We start from the raw sequence: 6088 nt of genomic DNA on the forward strand, positions 1-6088 counted from the left end.
TCATCTCAGGTTTTGTGCTTGAAATCTATGACCCCAGTGCATGCTGCTCACATGTCAAGTCATGCATGGCTCGAAGCTGCTGGGTCGCACAGCACTTGCTAGGTCTCCTCCCATTATCCTTGGATCCAAGCGCATCCCTTAAGGTTTGTTCTGCTCTAACTCTTTGCAGAATTGTGTTTTAATATGATGCCCTTGACCTTTGGTGAAGAGCCACCCTGTGAAATGCAGTTGATTGTTACCAGATCTTTCTTCTGCCCTCTACACCCCATGCCATTTAAGTGAGCTATTCCACTGTTGTCCTTTCAAAATGCTGTGCCTCCTCCTTTATTGTAATTTGCCTTTTGTAGCCGGTTCTGTTTTGTTTTGCATTAGCTACTAGGAGGCTCGGGCCCAAATTGGACTTGATTGCAGCTATGGATTAATTCAGTTCCTGAGTTAATGATGAACTATAATGACATGGTTTGTTAAGTGTTCTGGGCCTCATAAATACGCACCATCTGTTTCCAGTAAAATCTTCTTACTGAAGTTGAAAGTGAAAAGATTTGCTTGAGTTGAAAGTGACTTAGATTTTGTCTAGCAATGACTAAATGGTATCCATTCTGTTGTAAGACCAAAGGCACTACGGAAGCCTAATCCATGAACATCGCCGGCAAGTCTGCTGTTATGAGACAGAACATAAGTATATACATTTTAAAACTTACTTTTGAAGCTTTGGGTAGATGTTTCATTCCTGGACATTCTTAAACCGTGCTTCCAAAATGAGGTAGCTAAGGTTAGTAAATCTTCCATTTGTGTAATAAAGAAAAACAGGACGCATTATACCTGCCCGGCAGTACAAGAGGAGCATTCCTCCCTCTGCAGAAACGGTACACAGAGTAAGGCCTCTCACGATTACTGTGAAAATCTACATACACCTTTGAAACAGAATGTGTGTGCAGATTGATAGGTGAGTGTTTTTCTCTGCTCTGGCAAGAACCCATAGCTGTCATTAGCATCTCAGACAGGTGAAGATTCTGAAAGTTAAGAGACAACATAACGTCTGAACTACAACTGCAGTTCTATTGTTTTGGTATTAAGAAAAGGATACAGGAGCAGAGAGGAAGGAAGGAATTTCTTGTCTCTATTGTTGAATAAAAAAACATACAAATTATCCTTGATTATCTCATTTCTCCCAGTCTTCACTTTCTGTTAATCACCATTTTTTGGTTGTTGTTTGGTGGATACTTTAATAAAGTGAGGCTTACACTGCTGACATTAAATAATAGTCAAGCACAAAGGAAAAGAAAACCTTTTAGGCTCAGATGGGTAAGTCAGAAAAAGCACATGAGAAAGGAGAAGCATGCACGAGGGTGAGGGAGGTAAGAGGAGTGATCTGATATGTGACCAGATGACAAGTCCCAGAGATCCAAGCAGCCAGCACAGGGGCCACCCCAGGATTGAGGGGTCCTGAAATGATATAAGTTCAGATTGCTTTTCTTTCTAGATTTAACCATCTCTGTTAGAAGGCTCCATTGTCAAGACACATTCAGAACTTCACCACCCTCATTGTCACTTCAGTTTGCTCAGTCTATGAGTAGAATTGGTAAAGGTCGTAGACTAGAAAGTTAAAGTAGCAATTGCTGTTCTAAGAAGGGTTTTGGGCGTCGGGGGGTGTGCGGGGGAGACAAGTGTTATCTTTATAACAGCCCTGGCTGTCCTGGACTCACTTTGTAGACCAGGCTGGCCTCAAACTCGCACAGATCCACCCGTCTTTGTCTCCTGTGTGCTGGGATTAGTGTGTACCAGCACACTCAGCTCCTAAGAAGGGTTTTGTTACACACAATGAGTAGCTTGACAGGTGATTGGATTGGGAAAAAGTTATAGTGGGAGGTGGAGTAAGGTTTTAAAAAGAAGACAAATATGGATGCACATATATATGTGTGTGTGCATATATGTACATATACATGTATTCATGCATATGCATACGCACGCATATATGTCTACATGTGTGTCTACACACAGGCACAGACAGACATGCAGACACACACAGAGGGAGAGAGGGAGAGAGGACAGAGAGAAAAAAATCTTCCAGAGCTTCTGTGAGCCAAGCATAACAAAGGCTTACCAAGGAGGTCCAGGCCATCTCATAACTCTTTTGCTGCCTCCCTCATCTGTCATCCTGAAATGCCACTGAGACTGACTCAAAGAACAAGGTCAATTTTTGTTTTTGGAGACAGCAGGGTAAATCTTACAGATTTGGAACTATTTGGCTGGGGACTTCAAAGTATCAAGTAAAGCTGCTGGGTGATGTGGATGCCACCGGGCAGAAAATTGAACTTTTGCAGTTTGGGATAATTTTTTCCCTTTCCCATCCTTTAAATCCTACCTGCTACCTCCCAGCCAGCCCTGCAGCAAATTAGCAATTTGGATGCCACATAAGCAGTTTAAATGTGGGTGCTAGCCAGGGTCATGAGGTTGAGTGAATAAGAAGTGCATGGTGCCAGCTATATTCCAGACAGGATTTCCAGGGCCAGAGAGGCAGAGCCTGCCTTTTTTCTTCTCCCTCCCTCCGTCCCTCTCCCCCCCTCTCTCTTCTCTCCTCTCTCTTCTCCTCTCCCTCCCCTCTCTCTCCCTCCTCTCTCTCCTTCTCTCTCTCCTCCTCTCTCTCTCTCTCTCTCTCTCTCTCTCTCTCTCTCTCTCTCTCTCTCCCTCCTCTTACTTTACTGCTTCTATAAAGAATGACAACTTTCTTGGCTTTTACTGTCTGCATTTGGGCCCATTCCCTTGGCCCCTCTCCTTATGGATACGCAAATTAATTCTATAATAGGAAAGTCAAGGTAAAAAAAAAAAAAAAAAAAAAAAAAAAAAAGTCAGACAATATGGAGCCATACAGTAAAAGTATTACAAATAGTAAGAGATCATAGTGACCTGAGAAAGCTGACAAATCTTTTCAAAGCTACATCCTACCAAAAGGGAGGTGTGAATCCGTGGAACAAGCAGTGAGGTGCCTATTTGGACAAATACATTGGTTATTATGTGGGATAGAAATTAAAGAAACACAGCTCTGATTTTCTAACTTTTTTTCTCCTTGTTGATGCTTAAATTAAGTTTAATACCTTCTAGATTCTTATACACAGCAGGAAATGATACCTGTATCCTCGCTCTCAACCTACCTGTCCAGATTTGCCTAAATGGAGTAGAAGTGTGTGCTTTCACAGTGGCTCGCTGTTCATGCCGATGTACACTTGAGCATCCAGCATGTTCGATGGCACAATTCTATATGCAAGCATCTTGGTGTGATCCATAGTCTGTCCCAGTTTCTGCTTTCTACAAATTTAACATCAGTTCTGTTTGTTAGGGGGTCAACAGTCTATTTGGGGTACTTTACAAAGGAGTCTATGCTGCTTAGCCTTTCTAAAGCCCTAAGGTACTTTCTAAGCAGTGAGTTTATAAACGCGAACAGTTCACTCACGGAGCATTGTTGAGACTCTGCGCTGTGCCAAGGATGGAATCCAGGTCTGAAAACAGAGTAGAAGGAACAGAGTCTGCAGGAATTCACTGAGCACGGGGATGTAGGTGCTCAGTCACGGGTGATGGGTATTGCAACTCAAGAGGCGAGTGCAGGACAAAGGGGAGGAGTCCAGGAAGAATCTGATCTCCTGGATGCTCTCTGGGAAAACATGTACTCTTGAGGAGGTGGTGGTGTTCTGATAGATTACTAGTGGGTAGCCAGGTATCAAAGATGGATGGGGAGGCTGGGTACTAGGGAATGTATCTTGAAATTGATATGTCTAAGCAATCTTAGTATGGGGTCCAAGCAGAACCTCATTTGGATGCAGGATGGAGGCTTGGCTTAAGGCAATGATGAGGTCTCCGGAGTCAGGCAGGACAGAAGGAATCCCATCTCCTTTACTTACAAGCCAAGCATCCTTCCTAGGCTGATATGTCCTCATCTATAAAACTAGGCTATTTGACACAGCCATCTCCAGGGGTCTACTGTAAGGCATCTCCCATACTTAGACCTGTGTCTCAGTGCCTAATAGTCTCTAGTAAGTGTTAGCTAGTAGTAACACTGCTGTTTCCACGATCAAGAGACACAAATACAGCATTAGTATATTAAGTACACATCCATTTCCTTTCTCATCCCTCAGTAAGAAAATGGGAGCAATGTGAGTACAGCGTGGCCCCGGAGACAGGCGCCTGTCCAAGATGACCAGGGACCAGTGGTTCACCTGCTTCTGATTACGGCTATCTAAACAGAGGCAAGGCGCCTGACTGTGGGGCCGTCTGTGGCGTGTGTCCGTTTGTCACTCCTCTGAACCCGCTGACCCTCTGGAGAACTGCATTCTCCCTACCTTTGGAAAAGGGCTCCATGCCACGCTGTTTCCAGTGGCCTAAGACTCCCTTCCACAGTCCAAATTCATTTTCATCGTGTTCCATACCTGACAGGCTGGAGGAGAGTTTCAAGTAATTCCTGAGCTGTTTCCATCTGATCCGGAACACATGTGCATGCATACACCCTCACAACCACATGCCCAATCTACTCATCCCAGGGTCCCGGGAAGGGCTGGAAAGTCCATTTTGCTAGGTGCCAGGTTTGGGCATTGCCACAAGCACCTTAGGCTCCAGAGATTTCCATGCAAGGACAAGGTCTCAAGAGTTCTGTCTCACTGCATCCCTGTGACAGGTGGACAAGGCCAGCTGAAAGCCCATCTTAAGCGGTGACCTCAAGCTTGCACTGCAAACGCCACAGCTGCACTCTTGGAAGCAAGTCTGTTTTCCTAGAGTATCTGGTTACAGCATTGGAAAAAAAAAACAAAAACCAAAAAAAACGATCAAGCTCATTATCAGTAGTGTTTCTGAGAACCCAGCATTCTTTTTGAAAATGCCAGCTCTCCAGGGACTGCAGGCTGCAGAGCAAACACATTCTCCTGCTGCCACCCCTCCCCCTCCCTTAGGTATCAGGCAGCCCAGCCTAGTAAGTGTGAATAGCAGGATTTGGATCCTATTAAGGAGCTGAGGTCCTGGGTGATGAGGCAGGGACTAAGTGAGATCTTTCCCTGCGGTTCCCATAGAATAAGAGACGTTTGAACTTGCGTGACGTCAGCACTGTGTTGTAAAGGGCACCAGATTTGAACCTGGATTTAATTTTCCAGCTTCACCAAGTATTTGAATTTCCTCAGCCTCAGTATCTTCATCTGGAGAGGTGAGGATAATTATTGGAAAGAGTGAATGGAATACCTCATGAGGGAAAGTCTTGCAATTTAGAATGGACTCCATGGTTAAGAAGGAATTACCATAGTCTTACTACAACCTGGTTTTGTTTCAGGTGTACATGACAGTGTGTGCTAGTCAGCGTGTGCTGCTGTAACAAAACGGGCCAAGTGGCTTGAATTACAGCTACCGGTTTCTTACAGTTCTGGGGACCAGAAGTCTGGAATGGAGGTGACAGCATTGTTGTTTTGTGGCAGGTGATCTGTTCCTCAAGTAGTCAAGAGCAGAGAAAGGATACAAGCTCTTTCCTTTTTCTTTTTAAAAAGGTGCTAATACTATCATGAGTGCTCTGCTCCCACAGCCTAATAACCTCTCAAAGGTCTGTCTGTCCAAATAGCTATCGCATTTGTATTTGATATATACATATCTGGGGTTAAGCAAATCCACAGCATATGTCATCCCTGTTTAAGAAGAAATAGTGAAGAACTAACTTGTATACAAGTTCAAATCATTTACAGCCTTTGGGATGGACCTCTGGAAAAGGAGACCTATGTCTTCTCTAGGTCACCCAGGATGCTGGTTCCTTAATAAGAATACAAATTTTGGTATTCATTTTGGCTGCTTGGCCAGGTGATGTGACTGGAAGGATGGCAGGTGAGAGAATGTGGGCGGGGTTCCTGCTGCCCCTGGGGAACTGGAAATCCTTAGGTGATTACATTGTGCTATTTATCATGTATGATGCAAAGAATTATGTATTGCATTTTAGTGTGTGTGTGTGTTTCTCTTTTCTGTGGGGGTCTGTAGGCCACCAGTCCACTGAAGCAAGAGAAGCAGAAGAGACATCTGAGAGGCTGTAAGCATGATGGAGAGCGAACACTCTGGAAAATACTTCAGG

This window comes from Acomys russatus, chromosome 12, assembly GCF_903995435.1.
Source record: "Acomys russatus chromosome 12, mAcoRus1.1, whole genome shotgun sequence".
NCBI classification, from domain to species: domain Eukaryota; kingdom Metazoa; phylum Chordata; class Mammalia; order Rodentia; family Muridae; genus Acomys; species Acomys russatus.